Below are 18,092 nucleotides of genomic sequence, written 5' to 3' on the forward strand. Positions count from 1 at the left end.
GGCCGCGCGCTCGGCTGCGCCCCGCCCAGCTTTCGTTTCCCATTGAATGGAAAGCGAAACTTAGAGCGGCCTCCGCGCCACGAGCGGGGCGCCGGCGTGGCGGGAAACCGGGCCGGCCCAAGCCTCCCGCAGCGGCCGTCGCAACCGCGCACCTGCTCCAGACATCACGCGCTCGCTTTTTTTTTTTTTTTTTTTTTTTCCCTGAGACGGAGTCTCATTCTGTGGTCCAGGCTGGAGTGCCGTGGCGCTATCTCGGTTCACTGCAAGCTCCGCCTCCTGGGTTCAAGCGATTCTCCAGCCTCAGCCTCCGGAGTAGCTGGGATTACAGGTGCCTGCCATCACGCCTGGCTAATTTTTATATTTTAGTAGCGATGGTGTTCCGCCATGTTGGCCTGTCTGGTCTCGAACTCCTGATCTCTGGTGATCCGCCCGCCTCAGCCTCCTAAAGTTCTGGGATTACAGGTGTGAGCCACCGCCCGACCTACAGGCGCCTTTTTATTTGCGATTTTAAGGTCCCTGCAATTAGCATACGTCTTAGAGTCATTTGGCGTTTGGTAATATCCATGGCAGCATTTTTTCTTTCTTAATGCTATTGTATTTCTTGGATCCAGTGTCCTCACATCACGGGTCTATGGCTTGGATGTGGCACGTGGTGTAATTAGGAGCTTCCCTGTGGGCATGCAGATACAGATATTTCTCTACTTAAGAAGGGGTCAGGCCGGGCACGGTGGCTCACAGCAGGCAGATCACCTGAGGTCAGGAGTACGAGACCAGCCTGACCAACATGATGAAACCCCCTCTCTACTAAAAGTACAAAAATTAGCCGGGCGTGGTGGCCCGCGCCTGTAATCCCAGCTACTCAGGAGGCTGAGGCAGAAAAATAACAAACCCAGGAGGTAGAGGTTGCAGTAAGCAGAAATCGACAAGAGCAAGACTCCCTCTTAAAAGAAAAAGAAAAGAAAAAGAAAAGAAAAAAAGTCGGGGTCGGGCCCCAGTGAACCCATCATGAAGTCAAAACATCGTAAGTGAAGCCACGGTAAGTGATGGACCATCTGTATATATATAAGGTTAAAAGATCTATAACATGCACACGGGAAAGGCTTATTACCTCTTTAGAGATGTATTTCTTGTATGTAGACTCATGAGGGCAGGGGCAGAAGGGTTATCTGCTAGGGGCCTCAAACTCCAGCCACTGGAATTTGCACAGGAAAGCAGGGTACAATTGCCCTCAAAGCGATCATTCTTTCTGAAAGCCGTCCACGCAGCAATGGACAAATAGAGAGGCTCCAAAAACCCAAAGCTGCCAAGACCTCACTGAAGCACTGGTAGGTTCTGCGGAAAGGTACAAAATACCATGGCATGAAGATGTATAAACGTGTCCATAACAGGGTGGATGTGTGTTAGAAGCATGAGCACAGACATATACATACAGGCTACCCACATGTCCATCGTCAGCCCAGACTGCCCTTAGATTGCTGCTGGAATGAAGGCAGTGCAGGCACATTGCAGCATGTTCTCCCTGGAACACTGGTGGACTGTGCGCAATATGGTATTTACACAGGTACAGGGTGCTGCGCAGGGTCCATCCTCATTACATTTGTTGACCAATCGGTTATATAACCAGCTTCATACATCTGGTAAGTCTTGTCCACAAACAGGAACCTCAAAAACTCAAGTGAGGGCAATGAGGAGAGGATGCTGCAAAATTTGATAAAATATGCTAAATATAGCAAGTCGGTAGAAGGCTAAGGAGCAAGCTGTAGCTGCTTGCAGCAACTATCAGCGGAAAAATATTAATAGTCAATCCAATGATTCTATCTGAATCTTGGTAGGTCAGTGGAGCAAAGTAACCGGTATTGTTGCCCCAGTGCAGAATGGACAAGGGTGAACCTTGGGGTGGAGGCTGGACTATATAATGTAAGGATCCATTACACTTCTATGGGGCTCTTCCTTCCATCTTTCATGGAACAAGTCCGTGCACCTGCTCCAGACATCCCTCGCTCGCTTCCTGGACAAGTCCGTGCTAAGGCCATCGGGTGTGTCAAGCAAGGTGGGCGTCTGTGTAGTATGTTCCACAGTGGCCCAAGCAGGGTGCTGGACCGGAGCAGGTTGAGGAGGGTGGCAGCACAGTGGGGCTCAGCCTCAGACACAAATGGGTGCTGGTGCAGCCTGGCCCACGTGTCAGAGCCCAAGCAATTTGAGGATGTGGCACATCCTTGTATTGCAGTGGCCCAGTGTGTGGTGTCCAGGGAGGGTGGAGTGCTGGTGGAGATGACAGATTAGTTACATACAGGGGGATGACCAGGTAACTGAATGTCTTAAGGATAATTGAAGCCAGAGTTGAAACTGTCAGAGATAGGAGTTACAAATAAGGAAGGGGAGAATGAGCCCACTAGTGTTGAAGTGGAACTGGACTTAGCAGTGTGAATCCATGATTTTCAGTATGTATACACAGATAGATAAAGAAGTATGAGGCAGGTGGATCACAAGGTCAGGAGATCGAGACCATCCTGGTTAACACGGTGAAACCTCGCCTTTACTGAAAATACAAAAAAATTAGCCGGGTGTGGTGGCAGGTGCCTGTAGTCCCAGCTACTGGGAGGCTGAGGCAGGAGAATCACTTGAACCCATGAGGCGGAGGTTGCAGTGAGCCAAGATCGCATTATTGCACTCCAGCCTGGCAACAGAGTGAGACTCCATCTCAAAAAAAAAAAAAAAAAGAAGTACATGTGGAGGTAAATGGTAAATGTGTGTATACATGCATACATCCCCTGACTTGGTCTGGAGGGGGCCTGGGAACAGTGACACCCCAATAGCACATCTCGCACCCAGATCTTGGTTTCTAATTCCCATTCTCTAGTAAAAGGAACCAATGTTGCTTGGAGAAATGGCTGTTTCTGGGGTTAAGGCAGAGAAAGTACAAGATGAGCCTAGGACATCTTGTTCTGCCAGCAAGTGAGGAAATGCTTCAAGAATGATGAGGATGTCTCAAAACCATACAGAAGCCAGCTCCAAGACCATGGTCCCACTGGCCAAATTTGGAAAAACTTGAGCATTAAAAGAAATGATGATAGTAACATTTCGACTCATTTAATAAAATGGGAAGCCACACTTCATACCAATAAAAGTAGATATTGAATAAATTAAAGGTTTGAAGAGGAATAGGATATTTACACAGTTTCAAAGTACTTTCCCACAAAATACATACTATTAATTACTAATATTATTACATACATGTGGTACTGACCAGGTTCATTCTGCTGGCATGCAATAAATCAATCACTGCGACAGGTTTTGCAAAAGAGAAAAGATTTATTCGCAAGGCAGTCCAGTGAGGAGGCAGGAGAACAGCTCTCAAATCTGCCTCCTCAAAGATAAGGCTCAGGGATATTTACCGGTGAGAGAAGCAGGGTGGTGGAAGGTATGGGCAAAGGTGATTGGCAGTGGGGGAAAATGAGGCAGTCGGTGACCTGTGCAAGCACAGTCAGGGTTCATGGCACTTCACAGGACACATGTTCAAAAAATGACAGCCTTAGCATGATCTGAGGATGTCGTTTGGGGCCCCTTGGGTCGTTTGGGTTCAAAAGGCCACTTCTTTTTTTTGCACAAACCTACTTGAAAGCTCACTGGTCTCAACTGGTTTGAACTAGGCAGGAGCTGCCCCAAGTTCCTGAAAAACAATTTGAGCGATCCTGACAGTAGTGACATACATGTTATCTGTAAGAAAGCCGGCAAGGTTAAGTCACAGAGCTCAGCGGCGCGGCCTTCAGCTTCACGGAAAAAAAAATAACAAAAGCAAGTGACCAAAAGCAAGCAGGGCAGGCTAAATTGGGCGGACCTAATCAGATGAACCCCGCGGTCTCATATGTAATATTGCATCATAACTATAAAGAATATAATTAATGTAAATATTCAGTACAAAAAGAGAAAGGAGTACCTTCACAGTAGCCATGCAGTCATCAGTGCCAGGAACACTGGAATTGTGTGCCACCAGAGGACAGAGGGGAGCCAGCGCAGCATCACTTCCATGCTGTTCCCGTCGAAGGTGAGTAACTGGAGGCCTTCGCCCGGAGGCGGGTCCCGGCCAACCCAAATTGAGAGGCGTTCTGCAGATCAGCTGGTCTGCCATCTTCAAATGATTCATGAAAATCAAAGACAGCTTTGAGGAACGGTCCCAGACTGGCAGAGACCAAAGTGGTCATAGATGAACAGGAGATCCCAAACTGGATCCTTTGGCTGTAAAGGACAATATTGGCACAACTGGTGAAACTTGAATGGGGTCTGAGGATTAGGTGGTAGTAGGAGGGGATGTTGGAGAAATGCAAGGTCACGTGGAAAACTGACTCTCAAATAGTTCAAGAAGGAAGTTCTTTGGACTATACTTGCAACTTTTCTGTAGGCTTAATACTGTTTCACAATTTTAAAATGTAAAATAATATTACCGGGTAATAGTTTTTTTGTTTGTTTTTTGTTTTTTGGGGGGGCGTGGTGGGCGGACGGAGTCTCGCTCTGTCGCCCAGGCTGGAGTGCAGTGGCCGGATCTCAGCTCACTGCAAGCTCCGCCTCCCGGGTTTACGCCATTCTCCTGCCTCAGCCTTCCGAGTAGCTGGGACTACAGGCGCCCGCTACCACGCCCGGCTAGTTTTTTGTATTTTTAGTAGAGACGGGCTTTCACCATGTTAGCCAGGATGGTCTCCATCTCCTGACCCCGTGATCTGCCGGCTTCGGCCTCCCAAAGTGCTGGGATTACAGGCCTGAGCCACCGCGCCCGCCACCAGGTAGTAGTTTTTTATTAAGACAGATTGTGCTTTTTGAAAGCACTGGTGGAAAGATTTCTCAAAATCATGCAGGAAAGAGTTTATAATGAAACTGTATAATATTTGTTTCAAAAGAAAGTGTGGGCCCTGAGAAGCATTTTCTGTAGTTTACCCAGTATTTCTGCCAACTTGGGATACTTTCAGTGTCTCTGGAATTTTCATCATCTGAATTTCTTACTCTTTTTCCCTTTAAAAACTAAAATAAAATAAAGAAGTTTGAGGCAAAAGGCCGCACCTACCTACCTCACTTTAAAATTCTGTCTAAAACCCTGGTCACAGAGGAAGGTGTTGGCTGACTTTAATGGGTTAATCTACTTCCCCTCACAGTGGAAAGCTGTTTAGAAAAAAGCTATTTGCCCAACGTGAGGAACAATTTATAGAAACTGACAAGAATTTTTGTCCTGGGGAAAGGACAGGGTTTGTTGCATGGGGTAAGGGCAAGTGATGTGGCCGGGCACGATGGCTCACGCCTTAATTCCAGCACTTTGGGAGGCCAAGGCAGGCAGATCGTGAGGTCAGGAGATCGAGACCATCCTGGCCAACATGGTGAAACCTTGTCTCTACTAAAAATACAAAAATTAGCTGGATGTGGTGGTGTGTGCACCTGTAGTCCCAGCTACTCGGGAGGCTGAGGCAGGAGAATTGCTTGATCCCGGAGGTGGAGGTTGCAGTGAGCCAAGATCATGCCACTGCTCTCCAGCCTGGCAACAGAGCCAGAGTTCGTCTCAAAAAAAAAAAAAAAGTTTTTTTTTTTTAAAGAAAACAGAACCAATGTCTGAGAAAGTAGTACTCCTTTACAAAGCACATTCTCTACAAACGCGTGGTTTTCTTGTGACGTCTGCTCAGTCCCTCTCCACAACTTTCTCCTGCCTATTTTCTTCTCTGCATTTTGTCAAGATGTTTTTTTATTTTAAATTTTACTGTATTTTGCATGCTTCCAAAGATAAACAATAATTTTTAAGATGAATTAAACATTGAACCTCCCTGTCAGTATTGTTTTGGGAATACGCATTCTCCTGAGGAGAGGAGCTGTTGAGTAGAAGTGGTCCAACACAACTCAGCATTTCCTTTTCCTGGCGTAGGTTTCAGGGTGCAACTCAAACAGAGTCTGACTTGGCATCTGTCACCTTTCCCAGGCACGCCCTATCCTCTGGCAATTTGTTTTCTTAATGGAGAACCTTTCAAAATTAAATATTTTATATTAGGAATGTTAAACATAAAAGTTATTACAAATATTATAACAACCCAACGTACCCTTCCTTCACTAATCTCTCTCATACACACACACCTATGTGTATGCGTGTGTACACAGTATATATGTGTATATATTTACGCACTTTTTTCTTTTGCTGGACTACTTGAGAGTAAATTGAAGAGGTCAAAATTCTTCAGCTCTAAATAATTCAATATGAACCTCATAGAATCAAAGATGTTTTCATACATAACCCCAGTGCAATTATTATTTTTATTTAGTTATTTATTTACTTACTGTTTAGATGGAGTTTTGCTCTTTCACCCAGGTTGGAGTGCAATGGCACGATCTCGGCTCACTGCAACCTCAGCCTCCCAGGTTCAAACGATTCTCCTGCCTCAGCCTCCCAAGTAGCTGGGACTACAGGCATGCACCACTATACCTGGCTAATTTTTGTATTTTTAGTAGAGACGGGGTTTCACCATCTTGTCCAGGCTGGTCTCGAACCCCTGACCTCATGATCCACCTGCCTTGGCCGCCCAAAGTACTGGGATTATAGGCGGGAGCCACCGCGCCCGTTCACACAACTCCAGTGCAATTATTACCAAATTCAGATAATTTCATATTCATACAATTTTCCCATATATAATATATTCAGTATTTAAATTTTGACAATTATCCCAATACTGTTTTTACAGCAACTTTTTCCTTTGTTTCTTATATTTATAGATACACAGTAATTGTACATATTTATGTGGTACATGTGATACTTCGATACATGCATACAATGTGCAATGATCAAATCAGGGTGATGAAGGTATTCATCACTTCAAATGTTTATTATTTGTTTGTACTGGGAACATTCCAAATCTTCTAGCTATTTTGAAATATACAATAAATTATTAACTATTATCAATGTACAGCGCTATCATTTCCTCTATCTATCTTTGTACCCATAACCAACCTCTTTTCATCCTTCCCTCCCTCCTACTGCTTGCCAGCCTCTGGCAGTCATCATTCTACTCTCCACCTCCCTGAAATCAAGGTTTTTAGCTCCCACATAGGAGAAGGTGGGATATGTATCTTTAGGTGCCTAGCTTATTTCACTTAACATAATGTCCTCTGGTTTCATCCATGTTGCTACAACTGACAGGATTTCATTCTTTTTATGACTGAACAATATTCTACTGTGTATATCTAGCACTGTTTTTTTTTTTTTTTTTTTTTTTTTGAGACAGAGTCTCGCTGTCACCCAGGCTGGAGTGCAGTGGCAGGATCTTGCCTCACTGCAAGCTCCATCCCCCGGGATCACGCCGTTCTCCTTCTTCAGCCTCCCAAGTAGCTGGGACTACAGGTGCCTGCCACCACGACTGGCTAACTTTTGTATGTTTAGTAGAGACGGGGTTTCACCTTGTTAACCAGAATGGTCTCAATCTCCTGACCTCATGATTTACCTGCCTCAGCCTCCCAAAGTGCTGGGATTACAGGCATGAGCCACCGCGCCCGGCCTTATCTAGCACATTTTTTATCCATTCATCTGTTGATGGACACTTGGATTGATTCCATATCTTGGCTATTGTGACTAGTCCTACAGGAAACATGGGCGTGCAGATATCTCTTCAATATACTGATTTGCTTTCTTTTGGGTGCATACCCAGCAGTGGGATTGCTAGATCATATGGTAGTTCTAGTTTCAGTTTTTTGAGGAACCTCCATACTGTTTTCCACAATGGCTATACGAATTTACATTTCCACCAACAGTGTACGAGGCTTCCCTTTTCTCCACATCCTCCCCAGAATTTGTTATTTTCTGTTTTTTTGATAATAGCCATTTTAACTGAGGTGAGATGATACCTATTATTGTGGTTTCAATTGCATTTCTCTGATGCTTTGTGATGTTGAGCATTTACTTATATACCTGATGGCCACTAGTATGTCTTCTTTTGAGAAAATGAAAATCTTCTTCAGATCATTTGCCCTATTTTTTTTTTTTTTTTTTTTTAAATAAAGAGTCTCACTCTGTCACCCAGGCTAGAGTGTAGTGGCGCGATCTCGGCTCACTGCAAGCTCCGCCTCCTGGGCTAACGCCATTCTCCTGCCTCAGCCTCCTGCAACCTGAGTTTACTGCAGCTTACTGCAGCCTGTATCGGGGACTACAGGCGCCTGCATTAGCCACACCCGGCTAATTTTTTGTATTTTTAATAGAGACAGGGGTTTCACCATGTTAGCCAGGATGGTCTCAATCTCCTGACCTCGTGATCCGCCCACCTCGGCCTCCCAAAGTGCTGGGATTACAGGCGTGAGCCACTGCACCCGGCCCATTTGCCCATTTTTAATCAGATTATTTGTTTCCTTGCTATTGAGTTATTTGAGGTCCTTATGAGAGGTGACAATGTGCTAACAGCCCTCTCAGCGCCTCCTCGGCCTCGGCGCCCACTCTGGCGGCGCTTGAGGAGTCCTTCCGCCCGGCACCGCACCGTGGGAGCCCCTCTCTGGGCTGGCTGAGGCCGGAACCTCCTCCATCTGCTTGCGGGGAGATGTGGAGGGAGAGGGGCCGGCGGGAACCGGGGCTGCACTGGCGGGCCGGTGTGAGCTCCGGCGGGCGCGGGCGCCGGTTCGGCGGGCCCCGCACACGGAGAGACTGGCGGGCGCCGTCGGCCCAGGGCAGTGAGGGGCTTAGTACCCGGGCCAGCAGCTGCGGAGGTTGCGCAGGGTCCCCCAGCAGTGCCAGCCCGCAGCACTCAAATTCTCGCCGGGCCTTAGCTGCCTCCCCGCGGGGCAGGGCTGGGGACCTGCCGCCCGCCATGTCTGAGCTCCTCCCCCTGCGGTGGGCTCCCTCGCTGCCTGAGCCTCCCCGAAGGGCGTCGCCCGCTGCTCCGTGGCGCCGGTCCCGGTCCCGTCGACAGCCCCAGGGCTGAGGAGTGCAGGCGCGGCTCCGCTCGGGACTGGCAGGCAGCTCTGCCTGCAGCCCTGGTGCAGGATCCACTGGGTGAAGCCAGCTGGGCTCCTGAACTGGATGGGGACTTGGAGAACTTTTGTATCTAGCCAGAGGATCGTATGTGCACCAATCAGCACTCTGTATCTCACTAACCTAGTGGGGACTTGGAGGACTAGCACTCTGTGACTCTGTGTCTAGCTCAAGGATTGTAAACGCACCAATCAGCTCTCTGTAAACTGGACCAATCAGCTCTCTGTAAAATGGACCAATCAGCAGGATGTGGGTGGGACCAGATAAGGGAATAAAAGCAGGCTGCAGGAGCCAGCAGTGGTAACCAGTTGGGGCTTCCTGCTACAGTGTGAAAGCTTTGTTCTTTCGCTCTGCAATACATCTTGCTGCTGCTCACTCTTTGGGTCCACGCTGTTTTTATGAGCTGCTTTGATGAGCTGTAACACTCACCTTGAAGATCTGCAGTTTCACTATTGATGCCAGTGAGAGGACGAACCCACTGGGAAGAATGAACAACTCCAGAGGCGCTGCCTTTAAGAGCTGTAACACCACGAAGGTCTGCAGCTTCACTTCTGACAGTGAGACCACGAACCCCCCAAGAAGGAAGAAGCTCCAGACACATCTGAACATCTGAAGGAACAAGCTTCGGACACACGATCTTTTAAGAAAAGAATTGTAACACTCACCGCAAGCGTCCGTGGCTTCATTCTCGAAGTCAGTGAGACCAAGAACCCATCAATTCCGGACACACTTACATAGTTTATATATAGGTAATTAATCCTTTGTTAGATGTATAGTTTGCAAATATTTTCCCATTCTGTGGGTTGTCCCTTTCCTGTTATTTCCTTTGCTGTGAAGAAACTTAGACGATTCTTTTTCCCTCCCCCTTCGCAGCTTAGAAGATTCCTGACAAGTATAGTGAAATCAACAACTGCTAAGAATCAGTTTCCAGGGTGGGCACAGTGGCTCATGCCTGTAATCCCAGCACTTTGGGAGGCCAAGGCGGTTGGATCACTTGAGGTCAGGAATTCAAGACCAACCTGGCTAACATGGTGAAATCCCCTCTCTACTAAAAATACAAAAAAAAAAAAAAATTAGCTGGGCATAGTGGTGCATACCTGTAATCCCAGCTACTCGGGAAGCTGAGGCAAGAGAATCGCTTGAACCCAGGAGGCAGAAGTTGCACTAAGCTGAGATTGCACCACTGCACTCCAGCCTGGGCGACAGCGTGAGACTCCATCTCAAAAAAAAAAAAAAAAAAAAAAAAAAAAAAACCCTAAAAAAAAGCTTATTAAAAAAGAAAAAACATGTCAGGGCAGGCTAAAGGTTAAAGAGGAAAAAAAATCACAGGGTAGGGTCAAAGATTGGAGATAACAGAGAAAAGAGTCAGGAAACTGGAAATTAAATAATAGAAATTAATCAACATTAACTGCAGAGATAAAATAGACTGGAAAAAATTAGCAGCGCCTCAGTAACCCTTGGGACTGTGATGTAAGACTTAACATCATGTCTTCAAAGTCCCCCCAAGAAAGAAAAAAGCATGAAGCTGAAAAATACTCAAAGATACGATGGCTCAAGATTTTCCAAAAATTGCAAAAGACATAGCTAAAACTGAATGAACTCCTAACAAGATAAGTCTGAGGAAATCTATATCAATATATATCCTAATCAAACGTCTGAAAACTAAAGGCAAAGAAAAAAGTATTAAAAACAGCAAGGCAGAAATTATACCATATTTATAAGGGAAAAGCATTTTTCTTTTTTTTTTTTTTTTTTTTTGAGATGGTGTCTCTGTTGCCAGGCTGGAGTGCAGTGGTGCAATCTTGGCTCACTGCCACCTCTGCCTCCTGGGTTCAAGCAATTCTCACTCAGCCTCCCGAGTAGCTGAGACTACAGGCATGGCCACCATGCCCAGCTAATTTTTGTATTTTTAGTAGAGATGGGGTTTCACCATGTTGGCCAGGATGGTCTCAATCTCTTGACCTCATGATCTGCCCACCTTGGCCTCCCAAAGTGCTGGGATGAGCCACAAGCATGAGCCACTGCGCCCGGCTGGGAAAAGCAATTTTTAAGTGACAGCATATTTCTTCTCCGAAATCACAGAGACCAGAAGGAAGTGACACAGTGCTTTCCAAGTGCTGAAAGAGAAGCACTGTCAATCGAGAATTCTATTATCCAGTGAAAACAGCCTTCAAAAATGGAAGGGATATCAGGGCAATCTCAGATGAAAAACTACTAAGAATTTGTCACCAGCAGACCTACCATTAAAAAAATGGCTAAAGGAAATTCTTGAAATAGAAAGGAAATGATAAGTCTTAGAACATCAGGGAGGAACACAGAACAACAGAAAGAGTAAAAATGTAGATAAATACACTAGACATTTCTTCTGTTGAGTTTTCGAGAGTATCTTTGATGGTTGAAGCAAAAATTTTAACATTGTCTAACATGGTTATTGAAGTATGTAGAAGAATTTTTAAGATAACTGTGAGAGAGACGCCTTAAAGGAACTGTAAGGTTTCTACACTTCAGTCGAACTGGTAAAATGTCAACACTAGTAAACTGAGATAACAATATAATGTAATATGTGGAGCAGCTATTAAAGAATTTACACAAAGAGATACACACTAAATCACTATAGACATATCAAAATGGAATTCTAGGAAGGTGCTAGTAACCCAAAGGAAAGCAGGAAATAGAAAACAGAGAAACAAAGAACAGAGGAAACAAACATAGCAAAAAAATTCTATGGAAGACCTAAGCCTTAACATACAGGTAATTATATTAAATTACAGTCTAAATACACTAATAAAAAGATAGATTGGTGACTGAAACAAGCCAGGCACACAAAGTCAAATATCACCTGCTCTCACTCATAAGTGGGGGCTACAAAATGTGTGCACAGGAAGACAGAGTGGGGTGACAGACAATGAAGACTTGGAAGGGTGAAGGAGCATGAGGGGATCATATGATAGGTAATTACTAATTGGGTACAATGCACATTATTTGGGTAATGGATACCCTAAAAGCCCTGACTTGACCACTATGCAATCTATGCATATAACAAAACTGCATAGGGCCGGACTCAGTGGCTCACGCCTGTAATCCCAGCACTTTGGAAGGCCGAGGTGTGCAGAAGACTTGAGGTCCGGAGTTCGAGACCAGGTTGGCCAACACAGTGAAACCCCGTCTCTACTAAAAATACAAAAATTAGCTGGGCATGGTGGCAGGTGGCTGTAATCCTAGCTACTCGGGAGGCTGAGGCAGGAGAATCATTTGAACCCAGGAGGTGAAGGTTGCAGTGAGCTGAGATTGCTCCACTGCACTCCAGCCTGGGTGACAGAGTGAGACTCCATCTCTAAATAAATAAACAAGCAGGTTTTTATAAACACAGGCCAGATAATGTCACTTCTCTGTGCACAACTTTCCACTGCTACCACATCTCACAGCAAATGGAAGCCAAAGGCCTTACAATATTGGTAACAACCCAGCTTTCAGGTCACAAAATTCATCTTCAAACTGTAGCCTACTGAGTATTCTCAACATAAACATTTCCTTAATATAAAGCAATACATGTTCACTGTAGAAAAACTGAAAAATATAAAACATGTAAAGGGGGAAATTACTTATAATTCCACAGTCTAAAATAACTGCCACAATGGTTGTTTTTAATATATATATATCTTTTTGTAAATCTAGTTTTTACAATTTAATGATACTGAGGCAAACAAATTTGCCCCATCCATAAAAATTTTGAAAACAATCAAATAGAAATAAAGTAATAAAAAGACAGATTGGCAGAGTAGGTGTTTTTTCTTTTCTTTTCTTTTCTTTTCTTTTTTTTTAAAAAAGAACCAACCGCCAAGCATGGTGGCTCACACTGGACACTGAGGTAGGAGGATCGCTTGAGCCCAGGAGTTGGAGACCAACCTGGGCAAGGTACCAAGACTTCATCCCTACAAAAAAAAATTTTCTTTTTTTTGAGATGGAGTCTCTTTCTGTTGCCCACGCTGGAGTGCAGTGGTGTGATCTCGGCTTACTGCAAGCTCCGCCTCCCGGGTTCACGCCATTCTCCTGCCTCAGTCTCCCGAGTACCGAGTAGCTGGGACTACAGGCGTCCGCCACCACGCCCGGGTAATTTTTTTTTTTTTTTTTTTTGTATTTTTAGTAGAGACGGGGTTTCACCATGTTAGCCAGGATGGTCTCGATCTCCTGACCTCGTGATCTGCCTGCCTCGGCCTCCCAAAGTGCTGGGATTACAGGCTTGAGCCACCGTGCCCGGTCTGCATTTTTTAGGTAAATAATTTTTCCTCTCTAGACCTCATCTGGTTTATTATTTATTTTTTCTAAGATTTAAACTCAGACTGAAACATTTTAATTTTATCCGTGTGTGCATATGAACCTCTTCCATTACTTCCAACAGGTCAGCATTGTGTAACTACACTTTAGTTATAAACCCTTGTTTGAGCAGCCAGGTTACTGCCCATACAATGTTACCAGTGAGGACTTCCTCCTATGTATTTCCCTCCATCTCTGGGCGAGAGTGGACTTGCAGCCCGGGGGTGGGGTGCACACTTCATGTTCTCTGTGCTGAGGGATTTCCCTCCGGATGGCCGACCTTGTTAATATCCCCGTTGTGAGTGAGAGCTTCTGACGCTCCGCAGCCTAGGTGGAAATTAAATTGCAACATTAGTTGTAGCCTCAGTACTCACTGGTTTCATGCCTCACTCAGAAGTAACTGCACAATTCTAGGGCGTCCACAGGAATCTACAGGTTTTGCCTGCCCCTGCCCCCGACGGGCTGATCTCCAAACCGTCTCCCTGGCTTCCCGCTGGCTGCTCCTGCCACTCCCGTCGTGTTCCGTCCCAAGCCCCTTTGCTTTGCTCTCTGCTCCTCCAGGCGGCTCCTGCCACACAGACGTGCTGCGCTCCACATGGGCTCCTTTTGCCTCGGGTGGATCAGAACATGTGTTCACCTGACTCTTTTTTTTGTTTGTTTTGACTCGGAGTCTCCCTCTGTCGCCCAGGCTGGAGTGCAGTGGCGCGATCTCGGCTCACTGCAAGCTCCGCCTCCCGGGTTCACTCCATTCTCCTGTCTCAGCCTCCCAAGTATCTGGGATTACAGGCGCCCACCACCACGCCCAGCCAATTTTTGTATTTTTTCAGTAGAGACGGAGTTTCACCGTGTTAGCCAGGATGGTCTCCTGACCTCATGATGCGCCCGCCTTGGCCTCCCAAAGTGCTGGGATTGCAGGGGTGAGCCACCGCGCCTGGCCAATTTTTTTTTTTTTAATTTAGCCTGGTGTGGTAGCACACACCTGTAGCCCCAGCTACTTAGGAGAATGAGGCAGGAGGATTGCTTGAGGCCAGGAGTTCAAGGCTTCAGTGATCTGATTGTGCCGCTGCACTCCTGGCTGGGCAAGAGAGTGAGGCCTTGACAAAAAAAAAAAAAAAAAAGTATTTCCTAAGAAATTTTGAATATAATGATATAAAAAGGTTGATAATAAAACTGAAAAAAAGATATTCCATACAAACATTTAAACTGGGTTAATTAAGTTAAGGGTACTCTCAACCTCTCTGTACTTCATAAAACTTCATAGAGGTACACACACACTTTGTGTCAATGTTACTTTCCTGGTTTTGATATTCTGTAAAAATGTAGTCATTAGAGAAAACTGGGTTAAGAGTACTCTCAACCTCTCTCTACTATTTTTGCAACTTCCTGTGGATCTATCCTTATTTCGAAATGAAGGGTTTTAAGAAACGGTTATGGGCATTCTTATTAGGTTGCATTACGTTTATTAATTGAGGGAAAATAACATGTTTATTTTGTTGAGAGATATAAGAAATGTCATTAAATTTGCTCATCTACTTTTGTGTCTTTGAGTTTAAAATTTTTCTCATAAAGGCTTCTAACATGTCCTAGATTGTTATTGCTAAGTACCTAACTACTTCATTGCTATTGTTAATAGAGGTTTTTTCTTTTTCTCTTCCACTATATCCTATCCTGACTGCTTGTATGTTTATAAGATGAAGGCTACTTTTTTTTTTTTTTTTTTTAACAGAGTCTTGCTCTGTCGCCCAGGCTGGAGTGCAGTGGCGTGATCTCAGCTCACTGCAACCTCTGCCTCTAGGGTTCAAATGATTCTCCTGCCTCAGCCTCCCGAGTACGTGGGATTACAGGTGTGTGCCACCACACCCGGCTGATTTTTTATCTTTTTGATAGAGATGGGGTTTCACCATGTTGGCCAGACTGGTGTCAAACTGCTGACCTCAAGTGATCTGCCTGCCTCAGCCTCCGAAAGTGCTGGGATTACAGGCATGAACCACCACACCCGGCCTGAAGGCTCCATTTTGTTTAAATTAGTCTTACCATTAATTCTGCAGGATTTTCCATGTTCCATCATATCATCAGAGATAGTTTTTCATCTTCATTTCTAATTATTCTTTTAGTTATTTTTCCTTCCCTAATTGCATTAGCTCATATTTCCAGTGCAGTTGAAACAGTAGTAGCAATACTATGCATCCTTAATCCTCGCCTTATTCTTGACCTTAATCAGTTTCTCTAGTGTCTCTCCAAGTTGCTAAGACATCTGGAGAAACAGATGAAGTTTCTAATACTGAACCCTGGTTGAATTCCTAGAATAAATCCTTCTTAGTTATGCCGTAGATTTTTTCTTTCAGAATTGTGGTCTCACTATGTTGCCCTGCCTGGCCTCAAACTCCTGGGCTCAAGCAATCCACCTGCCTCAGCTTCCCAAGTAGCTGGGACCACAGGTGTGTGCCACCACGCCCAGCTAAGTTGTTTGGTTTTGATGTTTTTAGAGACAGGATCTCATTACGTCGCCCAGGCTTGTGATATATCTTTTCAGTATGGTATGGATTCTGTTTATCAACATTTTACTAGTGATTTTTGTGTTGCAATTTATAAGGAAAATCATTTTCTGTGTTTTTATTTCCCCCTACTGCAAGACCATGGAGCGTGCTCGGTAACACCGTGTTCTGTCTCACTGACCATGAGCTTAACAAGCAGCCTCACACTGGAGGCTTTAGTTTCTAAGGTCCAAATGCAGTGTATAGAAGTTCCCATGAGGGGTTCCATACTGCATATTCATGAAAAAAGAATGGCTATGTGAGGACTCACCTGAACTCTTAAGGATTCCAATGCATGAGGGAAGAAGGCTGCCCTACACACTATGACATTTAATTTCTCTCAGTCTCAGTATCCTCTCCTTTTGCCCCACTCACTCATCCCTAAAGTGGCCAACATAAATTTGCCACGAAATCTTTTGAAAAGTTAATTATGGTACTTTAAAAAAATTGTGGGCCGGGCACAGTGGCTCACGCCTGTAATCCCAGCTCTTTGGGAGGCCAAGGTGGGCAGATCACCTGAAGTCTGGCCAGGTTTGAGACCAGCCTGACCAACATGGTGAAACCCCGTCTCTATGAAAAATACAAAAATTAGCCAGTTGTGGTGGTGCGCGCCTGTAATCCCAGCTACTTGGGAGGCTGAGGCAGGAGACTCACTTGAACCTGGGAGGCAGAGGTTGCAGTGAGCTGAGATGACACCATTGCACCCCAGCCTGGGTGACAGAACAAGACTCCATCTCAAAAAATAAAATAAAAAATAAAAAACACTGTGGATAGTTTGGACTCACACAAAGGGAAGTTTTCTATCCCTTTAGCATGTTTGCATTTAATAGAAAAGGCAGTGCCACTGGGGTCTGCTTTTTTTATTTATTTATTTATTTTTTTAAAATAGAGACAAGGTTTCACCTTGTTGCCCAGGCTGATCTCAAACTCCTGAGCTAAAGGAATCCATTGGCCTTGGCCTCCCAAAGTGCTGGGATTACAGGAGCGAGCCACCGCGCCCAGCCCAGGCCCAGTGATCCTTAAAAACTCAGAGTAATGGAGCCAGATCAAATTGCTGATAGAGTCTGCAAGTTTACAGAAAATAAACATACTGTCTTCTTCCTCAGTAGGTTCATTTCTGGAACCCAAGCTGATTTCTGTTGGAAGACTGGAGGTGTGTCGCTCTTGCTGAGAATTTGGGACCAGAGCAGGGGGTGCATGTGGATACTCACGCTCTCAAATGACAGAGAGCCAAGAAATGCATTTGAGAAATCAGGGTGGAGGGTGAAAGAGGACTCACTAGACATTATGTTAACTATGGATTCTTCTGTGCCTGGGGTAAAATATTTAACAATGAAATTGATTTTTCATGGTAAGTAAATATGACTTAGGGCTTCCCAAGAGAGCTGCACTGGGATTCCAGGACGGGGTTATCGAGCGGTTCAGCCCAGTGGACGAACCAAGCTCCTTGTCAAAGGCCATTGTGCGGTTCTCTTTTCCTGATGCCCATCCTTTCCCTAGTGTTCACCAAATTTGCTTTACAGTTTTAAGTCTCTAGGCAATCCCACTCTGGGGAAAGACTTACAAAGCTACCTATCTTGGGGAATCGTAGAGAGCCACCCGCTTTCCTTCTCACCCTCTTTCTAGGATCCCTTGTCCCCAGTTCTAAAACTCAGCCTCCTGCTTCATGAGCAGGACCATTGAAGCTGACAGTTCTGGCAGTCCCCACAGTTAGACAAGGACTCAAGCAAAGGAGGAGAAGTGGGAGAGGAGAAGCAGCCGGGAGGAGCAGGGATACATCCAAGGCCCTTGTGTATCATCCCAAACTTCCCTGCTGACCCATCTCCCTGTATTCATGCCTCTTAGCACTTTTGTGACTTTGCCATCATGTTTATTTTAACCTAATTTGTATTTTTTTTTTTTTTTTTTTTTTTTGAGACAGAGTCTCACGCTGTTGCCCAGGCTGGAGTGCAGTGGCGCGATCTCGGCTCACTGCAAGCTCCGCCTCCCGGGTTCCCGCCATTCTCTTGCCTCAGCCTCCTGAGTAGCTGGGACTACAGGCGCCCGCCACCGCGCCCGGCTAATTTTTTTTTTTTTTTTTTTTTTTTTTGTATTTTTAGTAGAGACGGGGTTTCACTGTGGTCTCGATCTCCTGACCTTGTGATCCGCCCACCTCGGCCTCCCAAAGTGCTGGGATTACAGGCTTGAGCCACCGCGCCCGGCCCCTAATTTGTATTAATCTACAGGAGAGGAACGTATCACACACGCTTTGTCCCCGCCCTAAGCCC

Source organism: Macaca fascicularis, chromosome 10, assembly GCF_037993035.2.
Source record: "Macaca fascicularis isolate 582-1 chromosome 10, T2T-MFA8v1.1".
In the NCBI taxonomy this organism is placed as follows: domain Eukaryota; kingdom Metazoa; phylum Chordata; class Mammalia; order Primates; family Cercopithecidae; genus Macaca; species Macaca fascicularis.